We start from the raw sequence: 18,119 nt of genomic DNA on the forward strand, positions 1-18,119 counted from the left end.
CCCAAGTACCTGGGATTACAGGCATGCGCCACCAAGCCCAGCTAATTTTTGTATTTTTAATAGAGACAGGGTTTCACCATGTTGGCCAGGCTGGTCTTGAACTCTTGACCTCAGTTGTTCCACCCACCTTTGCCTCCCAAAGCACTGGGATTACAGGTTGGAGCCACTGCACCCGGCCTTGTTTTTTTTTTCATATAGAGGGTCTCACTATGATGCCTAGGCTGATCTTGAACTCTTAGCTTCAAGTGATCCCCCTGCCTTGGCCTCCCAAAGTGCTGGGATTACAGGTGTGAACCATTGTGCCTGGCCTGGAATCTTTTTTATATTTACCTGTTATATATTTTTTATCCTTCTATTTTCATCTTTTCTATTTCTTTTTGTTTTAAATATATCTTTTGAAAAATCATATTGTTGGAATTTTAAAAAATCTGTTCTAAGCTGGGCACAGTGGTTCACGCCTATAATCCCAACACTCTGGGAGGCTGAAGCAGGAGGATTGCTTGAGCCTAGGAGTTCAAGACCCGCCTGGGCAACATAGGGAGACCCTGTCTCTACAAAAAAATTAAAAAATTAGCTGGGTATGGTGGTGTATGCCTGTGATCCCAGCTACTTGGAAGGCTGAGGTTGGAGGATTGCTTGAGCCCAGGAAGTCAAGGCCACAGTGAGCCATGACTGCACCACTGCACTTCAGCTTGGGCAACAGAGTAAAAAAAAAAAAAAAAAAAAAAAAAAAAAAAAAAAAAAAAATCTGGCCAGTGCAGTAGCTCACACCTATAATCCCAGCACTTTGGGAGGCCGAGGCAGGTGGATCACAAGGTCAGGAGTTCAAGACCAGCCTGGCCAAGATGGTGAAACCCCGTCTCTACTAAAAATACAAAAATTAGTCCGGTGTGGTGGCAGGCGCCTGTAATCCCAGCTACTTGGGAGACTGAGGCAGGAGAATTGCTTGAACCTGGGGGGCGGAGGTTGCAGTGAGCCAAGATTGTACCACTGCCCTCCAGCCTGGGTGACAGAGTGAGACTCCGTCTCAAAAAAAAAAAAAAATCTGTTCTGAGAGGCTCTGCTTTTTAGTTTTAAATTTAATCCAATTGTATTAACAATTAATTTTAAATTTACTTCTGACCTGTTCTTTTGTGTGTTTTTTTTTTTTTTTTTTTTTGAGACGGAATCTCGCTCTTTCGCCCAGGCCAGAGTGCAGTGGCACTATCTTGTCTCACTGCAAGCTCCGCCTCCCGGGTTCACGCCATTCTCCTGCCTCAGCCTCCCGAGTAGCTGGGACTACAGGCACCTGCCACCATGCCCGGCTAATTTTTTGTATTTTTAGTAGAGACGGGGTTTCACCGTGTTAGCCAGGATGGTCTCGATCTCCTGACCTCGTGATCCACCCGCCTTGGCCTCCCAAAGTGCTGGGATTACAGGCATGAGCCACCGTGCCTGGCCTCTTTTGTATTTTATATTGGTTAATGTTTTATTGCTCTTATGTTGTTCTTCCTTGTAGTCCACTGGCTAGATTTTCTTCTGATATACATTTATATTTTGCTCATTGTAGTTGCCTTTATTACTTATACTCATGGTTTTTGCCTTTCTGGATGTAACCAATGTATTGATATTTATTTCTTCCCCTTAATAAGAATATACTTAAGGCTGTGCACAGTGGTTCACACCTGTAATCCCAGCACTTTGGGAGGCCAAGGCGGGTGGATCACCTGAGGTCAGGAGTTCAAGACCAGCCTGGCCAACATGGTAAAACCTTATCTCTACTAAAAATACAAAAATTAGCCAGGTGTGGTGGTGCATGCCTGTAATCTCAGCTACTTGGGAGGCTGAGGCAGGAGAATTGCTTGAATCTGGGAGGTGAAGGTTGCTGTGAGCTGAGATCGCGTCATTGCACTCCAGCCTGGGCAACAAGAACGAAACTGCATCTCAAAAAAAAAAAAAAAAGGAATATACTGCATATCTTCATGTCTCGTCTCCATCCCCTCCAATATAGGTATTATTATGAATGTATTTTTCCTTTTTTTCTTTTTTTTTTTTCTTTGAGACAGCATCTTGCTCTGTCACCCAGGCTGGAGTGCAGTGGCACAATCTTGGCGCACTGCAACCACCACTTCCTGGGTTCAGGTGATTCTCCTGCCTCAGCCTCCCGAGTAGCTAGGATTACAGGTGCCCAGCCTCCATGTCCCGCTAATTTTTGTATATTTAGTAGAGACGGGGTTTCACCATGTTGGCCAGGATGGTCTCGAACTCCTGACCTCAAGTGATCCGCCCACCTCGGCCTCCGAAAGTGCTGGGATTATAGGCATGAGCCAACACTCCTGGCCCCTTTTATTTTCTTTAATACAAACCTTTTTATTTAACAACAAAGACGGGCTGGGCATGGTGGCTCACTCCTGTAATCCCAGCACTTCGGGAGGCCGAGGTGGGCAGATCACTTGAGGCCAGGAGTTCGAGACCAGCCTGGCCAACATGGCGAAACCCTGCCTCTACCAAAAATAACAAAAATTAGCTGGGTGTGGTGTCATGTGCCTGCAATCCCAGCTACTTGGGAGGCTGAGGCATGAGAATTGCATGAACCCAGGAGGCGAAGGTTGCAGTGAGCCCAGATCATGCCACTGCATTCCACCCTGGGGGACAAAGCAAGACTCGGTCTCAAAAAAAGAAAAAGAAAAAAGAAAAAAATAGCAAATACGGACAAGGACAGACTTTACCAAAGTATTTGAACACTTATTTTTCCTCCCTTGCAGCATCTCCTGGATGTGTTTCTCATCTTGAGTACTCTCTTCAAGGTTGTTTTCAATGTTTGTCTTTGTGTAACAAAGTTTCCAAGGCATTGTGTGCTGGAGAATATTCGTATTATGCTTTAACATTTGAATGACAATTTGAATGGATATAAAACTCTAGATTCAAAAACAAAAAAAAATCTTTGATACTTTAAAACATATTGCTGTACTGTAGAAGTATTCTGCCAAAACCAAAAACAAAACAGAAAAACCATATGGCTCTATTTTTATCTTGCATCCAGTGTTGCTATTGAGTAGTGTGGTATCAATTCGCTATTTCTATATGAGCCTGTAGGTTGTTCTCTTTGTCTTTGACGTTCTTTTTTTTTTTTTTTTTTTTTTTTTTGAGACGGAGTCTTGCTCTGTCTCCCAGGCTGGAGTGCAATGGCGCAATCTCGGCTCAGTGCAACCTCTGCCTCCCAGGTACAAGCGATTCTCCTGCCTCAGTCTCCTGAGTAGCTGGGATTACAGGCGCTGCCACCGCGCCCAGCTAATTTTTGTATTTTTTAGTAGAGACAGGGTTTTGCCATGTCTGCCAGGTTGGTCATGAACTCCTGACCTCTGATGATCCACCCGCCTTGGCCTCCCAAAGTGTTGAGATTACAGGCGTGAGCCACGACGCCTGGCCATCTTTGATGTTCTTACATTTTGCATTTGCTGTTCTTACATTTTATTGTAATGTGCCTACGTGTAGATTTTTTCTTAACTATCCTGTTTGGTAGTCTAAGGGCACTTTTTTGTTTTGTTTTATTTTGAGATGGGGTTTTCCTGTGTTGCCCAGGCTGGAGTGCAGTGGCATGATCATAGCTCACTGCAGCCTCAACCTCCTGGGCTCAAGTGATCCTCCCACCTCAGCCTCCTAAGTAACTAGTACTACAGGCACATGTCATCATGCCCGGCTAATTTTTGTATTTTATTGTAGAAATGGGGTTTCACCAGGTTGCCCAGGCTGGTCTCAAACTCCTGGGCTCAAGAGATCTGCCTGCCTTGGCCTCCGAAAGTTCTGGGATTACAGACGTAAGCCACTGCACCCAGCTGGGATTTATTTTTATATTCTCTAGTTCTTTGTCTTTTCCTACTATCTTCTGGGAAAGGTCCAAAATGTAATCTTGAAATTTACTAACTTTTTATTCAACTGTATCCATCCTGCCATTATTCTATCTCTTTGTTCTTTCAACTATTCAATTCTAATATTTATTCTTGGTTCTTCTTTACAATTTTTCGTTGTCACCTCAGATTGTCAACATAATCTCTTCTCTAAGTATATCTCTTTTTTTTTTTTTTTTTTTTGGAGACAGTGTCTTCGTTCTGTCGCCCAGGCTGGAGTGCAGTGGTTCAACCTCAGCTCACTGCAACCTCCGCTTCCTGGGTTCAAGTGATTCTCCTGCCTCATCCTCCCAAGTAGCTGGGATTACAGGTGCCCGCCACCACACACGGCTAATTTTTGTATTTTTAGTAGAGATGAGGTTTCACCATATTGGCCAGGCTAGTCTGAAATTCCTGACCTCAGGTGATCTGCTCACCTCAGCATCCCAAAGTGTTGAAATTACAGGTGTGAGCCGTCGCACCTGACTAAGTATATCATTCTTTTTTAAATTTTTGATCCCTCTAGTCTAATGATTCTTAGATTATATATCTATGTATATAATAATAATATACTACACTATACACTGTGTGTATATGTACATGTAATTTAGCTTACCCTTTTTTCTTTTTTTTGAGACAGGGTCTAGCTCTGTCATCTGGGCTGGAGTGCAGTAGCGCGATTATGGCTCACTGCAGCCTTGACCTCCCAGGCTCAAGCGATCCTGCTGCCTCAGCCTCCTGTGTAGCTGGGACCACAGGCATGCACCGCCACTCCTGGCTAATTTTTTTTTTTTTTTTTTTTTTTTTTTGAGATGGAGTCTGGCTCTGTCACCCCAGCTGGAGTGCAGTGGTGCTATCTTGGCTCACTGTCAGCTCTGCCTCCTGGGTTCACGCCATTCTCCTGCCTCAGCCTCCTGAGTAGCTGGGACTACAGGCGCCCACCAAGATGCCCGGCTAACTTTTGTATTTTTAGTAGAGACGGGGTTTCACCATGTTAGCCAGGATGGTCTCGATCTCCTGACCTCATGATCTGCCCGCTTTGGCCTCCCAAAGTGCTGGGATTACAGGCGTGAGCCACCACGCCCAGCATTTTTTTTTTTTTTTTAATAGAGACAAGGTATCTCATGTTGTTGCCCAGGCTGCTGTCTAACTCCTGAGCTCAAGCCATCCTCCCGCCTCAGCCTCCCAAAGTGCTGGGATTATAGGCATGAGACACCTTACCTGGCCTATTATTTTTTGTAGAGACAGGGTCTTGTTTTGTTACCCAGGCTGGTCTTGTACTCCTGGCCTCAAGTGATCCTCCCACCTCGGCCTCCCAAAAGTTGGGTTTACAAGTGTGAGCCACCGTGCCTGGCCAGCTTACCCTTTTTCTCATGGTGGTTGTATTTTGTCCTGTAAAGTCATGTTCTCTGGAGTATTGGCTACTCTCTCTGCTAATGCGGTGTTTCTGTGGTAAAGAACCAGATTATTTTTGTTCCCAGTCTCTTGTGGGCCTATTTATTGCAGCAATATCAAATTGCTGTAAAACTTTTAAAATGCTTGCTCTCGCTTTCTGTACTCACTGTAGAGTAGGTACATCATTCCTTGGACCACACTTTGACTAGTGTTGTCCTAATGTGTGTTGGGAGAAGGTGTTATTCAGGATGGTATACTGTATTAGTCTTATTAGTCTTTCCAAATGTTCCCTCCTTCATCCCAAGAGGATTATACATTTCCACCCATTGCTATGTGACTTTCAATGACTCTCCATAGGCAGAGTGCAGTTCCCTGCCCCAGTGTCTGGCTTGGCCTTGGGACCTGCTTGGGCCAATGGAATGTAAGCAGTGACAGCATGCCAGCTCTGAGCAGGAGCTTTAAGAGGCATGATGCATTTTCACCAGCAATCTTGTTCTTCCTCTCTGATGCAAAAACAGTATGACCCAAGTAGGGGCTGCTCTTGCAGCTCAGCCTGGGTCATGGGGTGAGCACGGAAGCTGCCCCGTAGTCACCAACATGTAACGTGAGCAAGAAATAGATGGTTTTTGTAAAGCAAAAATTGCCAAATTACAGTCCATGGGTTGAACCCAGTCTGCTCTCTGTTTTTGTAAGATCTGTAACCTAAGAATTTTTTTTTTGTATGTTTGCTTTTTGTGTGTGTGTGAGACAGGGTCTTGCTCCACTACCCAGGCTGGAGTGCAGTTGTGCAATCACTGCTCACTGCAGCCTCGACCTGCTGGGCTCAAGCGGTCTTCCCATGTCAGCCTCTCAAGTAGCTGAAAATATAGGTGCATGCCGCCATGCCCAGCTAATTTTTAAAATTTTTTTGTAGACATGGGGTTTTGCCATGTTGCCCAGACTAGTCTCAAAGTCCTGAGCTCAAGCGATCCTCCAGCCTAGGCCTCCCAAAATTTTGGATTACAGGCATGAGCCACCACACTTGGCCTTTTTTGTTTTTTTTTTGTTTTTGCATTTTTGAAGGGTGGAAAAGTAATCAAAAGAAGAAGAATATTTTGAGATATTAAAACTATATGAAATTCAAATTGTTAGTATTCATAAATAAAGTTTTATTGGAACACAGCCATTCTCATTCATTTATATATTGTCTGTGGCTGCTTTCACGCTATAACTGCAGAGCTGAGTAGTTGCAGCAGAGATGGTATGTCCATCCCACAGAGCCCAAGATATTTACTGTGTCACCTTTTACAGAAAACATTTGCTGGCCTCTGTTGTAAGCTAAAGAGATTTTGAGGTTGGTTGTTACCTCAGCAAAGATGACTAATGTAGTCAAGATGAATTTAAGGAGAGAGAGGGAGTAGCCCCAGAGCAGGGAGCACCAGGCACCACAAAACCACTCTGGCTCACTCCTGTTTGCCCTCACTGTGGTCAGGTGGCCCTTCTGAGCTTTTACCTTTAAACTCCTCGGAGGAAGTAGCATTGGGATGAGGCAGTCTCTTGGCTTGTAATTCCTTAGCCTTGGGTATTTGGAAGAGAGGCTGACAGTGAATGTGCACCTGCTCACACTTTCCCCATTCTTCCAGCAGGACTCGGTGCTGCCCTGACTTTACTCTGTCAGTGCTGGCAGCCTGGACTTTACTCCCTCTCCCTCTCTAAGTTTAATTGGAGCCTCTTCTTGGCTCTGTTTTTTTCCCTTTTATTTTTTTTTTATTTATACGTAATAGATGTACATATTTTCGGGGTGCATATGATAATTTGATATATTCGTGTAATGTGTAAAGATTGAATCAGGATAATTGGGATATCCATCCCCTTAAATATTTATCTTTCTTTTTTTTTTTTTTTTTTTTTTTATATGGAGTTTCGCTCTTGTCACCCAGGCTGGAGTGCAATGGTGCTATCTCGGCTCACTGCAACCTCCGCCTCCTGGGTTCAAGTGATTCTTCTGCCTCAGCCTGCTAAGTAGCTGGGATTACAGGTGGCTGCCACCACACCCGGCCCTAGTATGTTTTTTTGTTTTGTTTTTTAAAGAGACAGAGTTGGCTGGGCACGGTAGCTCACGCCTGTAATCCCAACACTTTGGGAGGCTGAGGCAGGCGGATAACCTGAGGTCAGGAATTCGAGACCAGACTGGCCAACCTGTCTCTACTAAAAATACAAAAAAATTAGCTGGGTATGGTGGTGCATGCCTGTAATCCCGGCTACTCAGGAGGCTGAGGCAGGAGAATCGCTTGAACCTGGGAGGTGGAGGTTGCAGTGAGCCAAGATCACACCACTGGACTCCAGCCTGGGCAACAGAGCGAGACCATCTCAAAAAAAAAAAAAAAAAAAAAAAAAGCCGCGTGCAGTAGCTCACACCTGTAATCCTAGCACTTTGGGAGGTTGAGGCGTGTGGGTCACCTGAGGTCAGGAGTTCGAGACCAGCCTGGCCAACATGGCGAAACCCCGTCTCTACTAAAAATACAAAAATTAGGTGCGCATGGTGGCATGCACCTGTAATCCCAGCTACTCAGGAGGCTGAGGCAGGAGAATTGCTTGAACCTGGGAGGCAGAGGTTGCAGTGACCTAAGAGCATGCCATTGCACTCCAGCCTGGGTGACAGAGCGAGACTCCGTCTCAAAACAACAACAACAACAAAAAAAACAAAAAACATGCTAGGTCTTATTTTTTCTAACTGTATATTTGTATGCTTTTTTTTTTCTTTTTCTTTTCTTTTTTTTTTTTTTTTTTTTTTTTTGAGATGGAGTCTCTCTCTGTTGCCCAGGCTGGAGTGCGGTGGCGTGATCTCAGCTCACTGCAACCTTTGCCTCCCAGGTTCAAGCAATTCTTGTGCCTTGGCCTCCTGAGTAGCTGGGATTACAGGCATGTGCCACCATACCTGGCTAATTTTTGTATTTTTAGTAGAGACAGGGTTTACCATGTTGGCCAGGCTGCTCTGGAACTCTGGACCTCAGGTGATCCGCCTGCCTCAGAAGCCCAAAATGCTGGGATTACAGGCGTGAGCCACCACGCCTGGCCAGGAAAACTCCTATTTTTCCTTCAATATTCAGTTCAGACATCAACTCTCCTGGGAAGCCTTACGGCATCCCTCTGCTCTGCTTCTGGAGGGCCCTAAACAAACATCTCCACTACTGTTCTTATAAAAAATGTTCTTGACTTTTCCTCTGTCCATTTCTTCAACTATGGAGGACAGGCATTTCCTCTTAGTTTGCTGAAGTCACTTACATGTATGTGCCCTGTGTCAGGTCCACTGCTGATGTCAGTAGTGTACAGCCCAGAGACATAAACCATGCCACGAATTTGAACATAGAAACTTTAATATAAAGAATTATACTAAATTATCCAGGTGTGGTGGTGGACACCTGTAATACCAACTACTCGGGAGACTGAGGTGGGATTATGAATTAAACCCAGGAGGTGGTAGTTGCAGTGAGCCAAGATCATGCCACTGCACTCCAGCCTGGGCAACAAGACCCTGTCTCAACAAAAGAGAAAAAAGAAAAAAAGAGGCCAGGTGTGGTCACTCACGCCTGTAATCCCAGCACTTTGGGAGGCCGAGGCAGGTAGATCACCTGAGAGGTCAGGAGTTCGAGACCAGCCTGGCCAACATGGTGAAACCCTGTCTCTACTAAAGATACAAAAATTAGCCAGGCGTGGTGGCACATGGCTATAGTCCCAGCTACTTGGGAGGCTGAGACAGAGAATTGCTTGAACCCGGGAAGCGGAGGTTGCAGTGAGCCAAGATCGTGCTACTACACTCCAGCCTGGGCAACAGAGTGAGACTCTGTCTCGGGGCAGGGGGAGGGGGGAAAGAAAAAAAGAATTATTATTTTCATTTTTATTTTTTTGAGACAGCGTCTCGCTCAGTCACCCGGCTGGAGTGCAGTGACGCGATCTCAGCTCACTGCAACCTCCGCCTCCTGCGTTCAAGCGATTCTCCTGCCTCAGCCTCCCGAGTAGCTGGGACTACAGGTGCACACCACCAAGCCCAGCTAATTTTTGTATTTTTAGTAGAGATGGAGTTTCACCATGTTGGATGGTGTCGATCTCTTGACCTCGTGATCCGCCCACTTCGGCCTCCCAAAGTGCTGGGATTTCAGGCGTGAGCCACTGTGCCCGGCCTAGAAAAAAAGAATTATTAACTAGTAAAAGGTGGGGAGACAGTTTTGTTTGTTTGTTTGTTTTGTTTTTTGAGATGGAGTTTCACTTTTGTCACCCAGGCTGGAGTGCAATGGTGCAATCTTGGCTCACTGCAGCCTCCACCTCCCAGGTTCAAGTGATTCTCCTGCCTCAGCCTCCCAAGTAGCTGGGATTACAGGCGCCTGCCGCCATGCCCAGCTAATTTTTGTATTTTTAGTAGAGACAGGATTTCACCATGTTGGCCAGGCTGGTCTCGAATTCCTGACCTCAGGTGATCTGCCCACCTCTACCTCCCAAAGTGCTGGGATTACAGGCATGAGCCACTGCACCCAGCCAAGAGAGATTTCTTATAAGGAATTGGCTCATGAGATTATGGAGACTCACAAATCCAAATCTGCAGTGTGGGCAGGCTGGAGACAGGAGAGCTGACAATGCAGTTCCAGTCCACAGAGTCAGCTGGAGAATCCCCTCAGGAAGGTTGCTCTTTGTGTTCTATTTGGGACTTGAGCTGATTGGATGAATCCCACCCATGTTATGGAAGGAATCTGCTTTACCCAAAGTTCACAGATTTAAATGTTAATCTCATCAAAACACTCTCGAAGTTGACACACAAAATTGACTAGCGCAGGTAGTTATCTACTAAAATGGAAACAGGGCTCCAAAGAAAACAGGAATACAGCCAGGCATGGTGGCTCATGCCTATAATCCCAGCACTTTGGGAGGCTGATGTGGGAGGATCACTTGAGCCCAGGAGTTTGAGACCAGCCTGGCCAACAAATTAGCCAGGCATGGTGGTGCATGCCTATAATCCCAGCTACTCAGGAGGCTGAGGCAGGAGGATCACCTGAGCCTGGGAGGTTGAGGCTGCCATGAGCCATGATTGCACTACTGCACTCTAGCCTGGGGGACAGAGTGAGACTCTCTCTTAAATAAATAAATAAACAAACAAACAGGAATAGCAAATGTAGCAAATGGCAAAGAAAACAGGACCAGCTATTACCTTTAAGGTTGAAGGAGAGTACTCAAGGAAAGAAGAAACTTACAAGAGGACTTCCTTTCCCATGCCCCACCAAGACTGAGATTTAGACCTCTTCAGAGAGGATATGTCTGCAGCCTGCTGGATGGTGAAGTTCATTGAGGTGCCACAGGTGTGGGCTGGAAGATCTGTGGCCACCCATCAGGGTGCCAGCAAACTCACTGCAGGGTGGGCACCATTCCCCATGGAGCTGCACTGTAGGATGAAGAAGAAAGTTGCACTGAAGCCGGGCACGGTGGCTCAAGCTTGTAATCCCCGCACTTTAGGAGGCTGAGGCGGGTGGATTGCCTGAGGTCAGGAGTTCGAGACCAGCCTGGCCAACATGGTAAAACCCCACCTGTACTAGAAATACAAAAATTAGTCGGGCATGGTGGCAGACTGAGACAGAAGAATTGCATGAACCCAGGAGGCAGAGGTTGCAGTGAGCTGAGACCACGCTATTGCTCTCCAGCCTAGGCAACGAGAGTGAAACTCTGTCTCGGGAAAAAAAAAAAAAAAGTTGGCCGGGCGCGGTGGCTCACGCCTGTAATCCCAGCACTTTGGGAGGCCGAGGCGGGCGGATCACATGTCAGGAGATCGAGACTATCCTGGCTAACACGGTGAAACCCCGTCTCTACTAAAAAATACAAAAAATTAGCCTGGCGTGTTGGCGTGAGAGCTGTAGTCCCAGCTACTCGGGAGGCTGAGGCAGGAGAATGGCGTGAACCTGGGAGGCGGAGCTTGCAGTGAGCGGAGATCGCGCCACTGCACTCCAGCCTGGGCGACAGAGCGAGACTCCGTCTTTAAAAATAAAAAATAAATAAATAAATAAATAAATAAAATTACACTGAAACCACTAAGCCCCTGCCTCTGCTATTGCAGTGTCCCTCTGGCGCCCTCTATTGACAGGGCCTAACATTGCTCTAGCTGGGAAGGAAGAAATTACAGAGTCCAGCTGGTTGCACAAAGCAGGGCAAAAAAGCTTAAGTTTGAAGTTAAGGGATGATAAATTGATAATTTGCATACATTTGAGGAATAAATGAATGTCTTCATCACCAAAACTGTAACTAACTAGGAAGATCATCAGTTATCTGAGATATTCAAGTGAGAAAAATATTTAAATTTAATAAAGAAAGATGTGGGCCTCTTCATTGGAAGAAAAGGGGAAAATAGGTGGTTGGACAAACCGCTGGTGACCAGGGAGATAAAAGACTAATAGAAAGCAAAGAGGAGGGGCCTGGTGCGATGGCTTGCACTTGTAATCCCAGCCCTTTGGGAGGCCAAGGCAGGAGATCGCTTCAGCTTAGGAGTTTGAGACCAGCCTGACCAACATGGCAAAACCCTATCTCTACAAAAAATACAAAAAATTAACCGGGCGTGGTGGTACGCACCTGTGGTCCCAGCTACTCGGGAGTACTGCTTGAGCCTGGGAGACAGAGGTTGCAGTGAGCCAAGATCATGGCATTGCACTCCAGCCTGGGCGACAGAGTGAGACCCTCTCAAAAAAAAAAAAAAAAAAAAAGCAGAAACAAGAAGCTGGAACAGATACCTAGATACCTGTGAATTTGTACCAGCTCTTCAACAGATGTAATGATCTTACCCTCATCTTACTCATCTCAGAATTAGAAACTTACTTATACTTTATATGTTTATTATTCCAGTGACCATAGTTCCCATACCACAATTCAAAACACATCATCTAACAATAACTGCAGTCATGCACCACATAATGACATTTTGGTCAACAATAGACTGCATATACAACAGTGGTCCCCTAAGAATATAATGGAGCCGAACGCTTCCTATTGCTTAGTGATGTAGTAGCTGCGGTAGCGTCCTAGCACTGTGGTGACACTGGTGTAAACAAATCTGTGCTGCCAGTCATACAAAATTCTAGAACACATAATTATGTACAGTGCATAATACTTGATAATAAATGACTATGGGCTGGGCACAGTGGCTCACCCCTGTAATCTCAACACTTTGGGAGGCTGAGGTGGAAGGATCACGAGGTCAGGAGTTCGAGATCAGCCTGGCCAACATGGTGAAACCCCGTTTACTAAAAATACAAAATTAGCCGGGCATGGTGGCGTGTGCGCCTGTAATCCCAGCTACTCGGGAGGCTGAGGCAGGAGAATCACTTTAACCTGGGAGACAGAAGCTGCAGTGAGCTGAGATTGTGCCACTGCACTCTAGCCTGGGCAACAGAGCGAGACTCCATCTCAAAAAAAAAAAAGTTACTGGTTTGTGTGTTTAGATACTATACTTTTAATCATTATTTTGGAATGTACTCCTTCTAGTTATATTTTTAAAAGTTTTCTGTAAAACAGCCTCAGGCAGGTCCTTCAGGCGGTATTCCAGAAGAAGATACCGTGATCATAGGAGATGACAGCTCCACGAATGTTATTGCCCCTGAAGACCTTCCAGTGGGACAAGATGTATAGATAGAAAACAGTGATATTGGTAATCCTGACCTTGTGTAGGCCTAGTCTAGTCTAGTGTGTGTGTGTGTTGGTGTGTGTGTCCTAGTTTTTCCCAAAAAATTTAAAAAGTAAAATTAGCCGGGTGGGGTGGCTCATGCCTGTAATCCCAGCTACTTTGAGAGGATGAGGTGGGCAAACTGCTTCAGCTCAGGAGTTCAAGACCAGCCTGGGCAACATGGCGAAACCCTGTCCCTACAAAAAGCCCAAAAATTAGCCAGTCATGGTGTTTCAAAAAAATTTTTTAAATAGGAAAATGCTTATAGAATAAGGACATAAAGAAAGAAAATATTTTTGTACCGCTGTAGAATGTGTGTTTTAAGCTAAGTGTTATTACAAAAGAGTCAAGTGGGTTTTTTGGTTTTTGTTTTTTATTTTGAGACAAGGTCTCCCTCTGTCACTCAGGCTGGAATGCAGTAGCTTGATCATGGCTCACTGCAGCCTCAAACTCCCAGGGTCAAGTGATCCTCCCCACTCAGCCTCCAGAGTAGCTGGGACTATGGGCGCTACCACGCCCAGCTTATTTTTTATTTTTTTGTAGAGATGGGATCTCACAAAGTTGTTTAGGCTGGTCTTAACTCCTAGGCTCATGCAATTCTCCTGCCTCAACCTCCCAAAATGTTGGAATTACAGGCTTGAGTCACCACACCTGGCCTAAAAAGTTTTTTGTTTGTTGTTTTTTTTTGAGACGGAGTCTTGCTCTGTCGCCCAGGCTGGAGTGCAGAGGCGCAATCTCGGCTCACTGCAAGCTCCGCCTCCCAGGTTCATGCCATTCTCCTGCCTCAACCTCCCAAGTAGCGGCGACTACAGGCGCCCGCCACTACACCCGGCTAATTTTTTTGTATTTTTGGCAGAGACGGGGTTTCACTGTGTTAGCCAGGATGGTCTCGATCTCCTGACCTCGTGATCCACCCGCCTCAGCCTCCCAAAGTGCTGGGTTTACAGGCGTGAGCCACCGCGCCGGGCCGTAAAAGTTTTTTAAAAATTAAAAAGTTTATAAAGTAAAAATGTTAGAGCAAGCTAAAGTTAATTCACTATTGAAGAAAGAAAATTTTAAAAATAAATTTAGCCAGCTGGGCACGGTGGCTCAGGCCTGTAATCTTAGCACTTTGGGAGGCCAAGGTGGGTGGATCACCTGAGGTCAGGAGTTTGAGACCAGCCTGGCCAACATGGTGAAACCCCGTCTCTACTAAAATACAACAATTAGCTGGGCATGGTAGTGCATGCCTGTAATCCCAGCTACCCAGGAGGCTGAGGCAGAATTGTTGGAAGCCAGAGGCGGAGGTTGCAGTGAGCTGAGATCGTGCCACTGCACTCCATCCTGGGTGACAGAGTGAGACTCTGTCTCAAAATAAATAAATACATTTAGCCTAAGTGTACAGTGTTTATAAAGTCTACAGTGGTGTACAGTAATGTCCTAGGCCTTCACATTCAGTTACCACTCACTCACTGGCCCTTCTAGAGCAACGTCCAGTCCTGCAAGCTCCATTTATAGTAAGTGCCATTAGGTGTACCATTATAGGTGTACCATTTTGTTAATTTTTGATACTACTTTTTTTTTTTTTTGGTGGGGGGATGGAGTTTCAGTCTTGTTTCCCAGGCTGGAGTGCAATGGCACAATCTCTGCTCACTGCAACCTCTGCCCCCCCGGGTCCAAGCGATTCTCCTGCCTCAGCCTCCGGAGTAGCTGGAATTACAGGCTCGCGTCACCACACCCGGCTAATTTTTGTATTTTTAGTAGAGATGGGGTTTCACCATGTTAGCCAGGCTGGTCTCAAACTCCTGACATCAGGTGATCCACCCACCTTGGCCTCCCAAAGTTCTGGGATTACAGGCATGAACCACCACGCCCAGCCAATACTACATTTTTATTGTACCTTTTCTATGTTTCGAAATAGAAATACCATTGTGTTGGCCGGGTGCGGTGGTTCACGACTGTAATCCCAGCACTTTGGGAGGCTGAGGCGGGTGGATCACCTGAGGTCCAGAGTTCAAGACCAGCCTGGCCAAGATGGTGAAACCCCGTCTCTACTAAAAATAAAAAAATTAACCAGGCATGGTGGCGGGCACCTGTAATCCCAGGTACTTGGGAGGCTTGAGGCAGAGAACTGCTTGAACCAGGGAGATGGAGGTTGCAGTGAGCCAAGATAGCACCACTGCACTCCAGTCTGAGCAGAGCAAGACTCCATCAAATAAATACATACATACATACATACATACATACGTACATACCATTGTGTTACAGTTGCCTACAGTTTTCAATACAGTAACATGCTGCACAAGTTTGTAGTCTAGGATCAACAGGCTATAGCAGCAGTCCCCAACATTTTTGGCACCAGGGATCAGTTTTGTGGAAGACAATTTTTTCATTGAAGGCGGGGATGGAAATGGTTTTGGGATGAAACTGTTCCACCTCAGATAATTGGGCATTAGATTCTCATAAGGAGCACACAACCTAGATCCCTGGCATGTGCAGTTCACAGTAGGGTTCCCACTCCTATGAGAATCTAATGCCACCGTTGGTCTGACGGGAGGTAGAGCTCAGGCAGGAATGCTTGCTTGCCAGCCACTTACCTCCTGCTGTGCAGCCCAGTTCCTAATAGACTAGGGACTGGTACCAGTCTGTGCCCCAGGGGTTGGGGACCCCTGGGCTATACCATATAGCCTAGTTGTATAATAGGCTATACTATCTAGGTTTGTGTAAGTACATTCTATGATGTTCATGCAAATATGAAATTACCTAATGATGCATTTCTCAGAATGTATCCCACTGTTAAATGATAAAAGGCTGTATTTTCCTTTTTTTTTTTTGGACAGGTTCTTGCTCTATCACCCAGGTTGGAGTGCAGTAGCATGATCATGGCTGACTACATCACTGCAGCCTCAACCACCTAGGCTCAAGTGATCTTCCCACCTCAGCCTGCAGAGTAGCTGGGGCTACAGGTGCATGCCACCATGCCTGGCTATTTTTTATTTTTTGAGACAGAGTCTCATTCTATCACCCAGGCTGGAGTACAATGGCATGATCTCACCTCATCCAGGAACCTCCACCTCATGGGTTCAAGCGATTCTCCTGCCTCAGCCTCCCAAGTAGCTATTTTGTGTATTTTTAGTAGAGATGAGTTTCACCATGTTGGCCAGGCTGGTCTTGAACTCCTGACCTCAAGTGATCTGCCTGCCTCGGCCTCCCAAAGTGCTGGGATTACAGGTGTGAGCCACTGTGTCTGGTCTTAAACATTTTTTTTGTAGAGATAAGGTCTTACTATGTTGCCAGGGTGGCAGTGAGGTCTGTGCTGCCTACAGACTCTTCAGAGAGTCGCCTCCAACAAGAACTCCTGGGCTCAAGTGATTCTCCCTCCTTGGCCTCCCCAAAGTGCTGGGATTACAGGTGTGAGCTACCGTGCCCAGCCTATATTTATTTTCATGAAAACTTTTACAAAGGGAATCACATTAAATGTCAGTTTCATCTAATGTTGTTTTACCTGAAATATCTTGCCAAAAATTATTGGTAATATAATATTAGGCTAGTGTTTCCACAATTCATTTTATTTATTTCTCTACTATATTGGCTACAAAGTATTACACAACAACTGTCATGTTTCTGTTTTACTGTTGTTGTTTTTTTCTTTTTTCTTTGAGATGTGGTCTTGCTTTGTCACCCAGGCTGGAGTACAGTGGCTCAATCGCGGCTCACTGCAACCTCCACCTCCCAGGTTCAAGTGATTCTCCTGCCTCAGCCTCCCAAGTAGCTGGGATTACAGGTGCCCACCACCACACCTGGCTAATTTTTGTATTTTTAGTAGAGACAGGGTTTCACTAAGTTGGCCAGGCTGGTCTCGAACTCCTGAGCTTAGGTGATCTGCCCAAAGTGCTGGGATTACAGGCTTGAGCTTACTAGACTTGCTTTATCTCATATCTGTCTATCACTCGGTCCATTCATCCATTCGTTTTCCTTTTGGATACATTCCAAACCAAATTGCAGGCATCAGTATACTTCCCCCTTAAAAGAGGCACATATATAATTAATTAAAGTTCAATGTTTATACACATTTTTTTCTTTCAAGGTAAAATTTACATACAATGACATGTACAAATCTTAAGTCAACTTTTGCTGAGTTTTAAAAAATCCATACACCTGTGTAACCAAAACCTCTATAAAGACACAGAACCTTTTACTGATTGATTGATTGAGACAGAGTCTTGCTCTGTTGCCCAGGCTGGAGTGCATGGCACAGTCATGGCTCACTGCAGCCTTGACCTCCTGGGTTCAACAGACTCTTGTGTCTCAGCCTCCCAAGTAGCTGGGATTACAGCTACCATAAATAAGTAGCCAGCCACCATGCCTGGCTCTTATTTATTTATTTATTTTTTTGTAGAGACAGTTTTGCCATGTTGGCCAGGATGGTCTTGAACTCCTGGCTTCAAGCAGTCCTCCTGCCTTGGCCTCCCAAAGTGCTGGGATTACAGATATGAGCCACTACACCCAGCCCAGAACCTTATCATCACCCCAGCAAATTCCCTCATGCCCTACCAGGTCAATTTCTTTCCTTAACTTCCTATAGGCAAACATTGTTCAACTTTGATTCCACAAAGTTTAGTTTTACCTGTTCTAGAACTTCATATAAATGGAACTGTAAAACATGTGATTTTTTTTCTTTTTTTTTTTTTGAGACAGAGTCTCACTGTGTTACCCAGGCTGGAGTGCAGTGGTGTGATCTCGGCTCACTGCAACTGCCACCTCCTGGGTTCAAGCAATTCTCCTACCTCAGTCTCCCTGGGATTACAGGCACCCACCACCATGCCCGGCTTTTTGTATTTTTGGTAGCAATGGGGTTTCATTATGTTGGCCAGGCCAGTCTTGAACTCCTGACTTCAAGTGATCTGCCCGCCTCAGCCTCCCAAAGTGCTGGGATTACAGGTGTGAGCCACCGCACCTGGCCAAACATGTGCTCTTTTGTGTAAAAATTATTTTACTCAGCATAACGTTTTTAAGAATCATCCCTGTTGTTGCATGTAGCTGTAGTCCATTCATTTACATTGTTGAGTATGCCATTGTATGAATATACAAGATTATATATATTCTCCTATTGATGGACACCTGATCTGCTTCCAGGTTTTAGCTATTGTGAAGAGAGCTGCTATGCACATTTCTGTACAAGTGTTTTTATGCATGTACATTTTCAT

The sequence above is a fragment of the Pongo abelii genome, chromosome 1 (genome assembly GCF_028885655.2).
Source record: "Pongo abelii isolate AG06213 chromosome 1, NHGRI_mPonAbe1-v2.0_pri, whole genome shotgun sequence".
Classification (NCBI taxonomy): Eukaryota; Metazoa; Chordata; class Mammalia; order Primates; family Hominidae; genus Pongo; species Pongo abelii.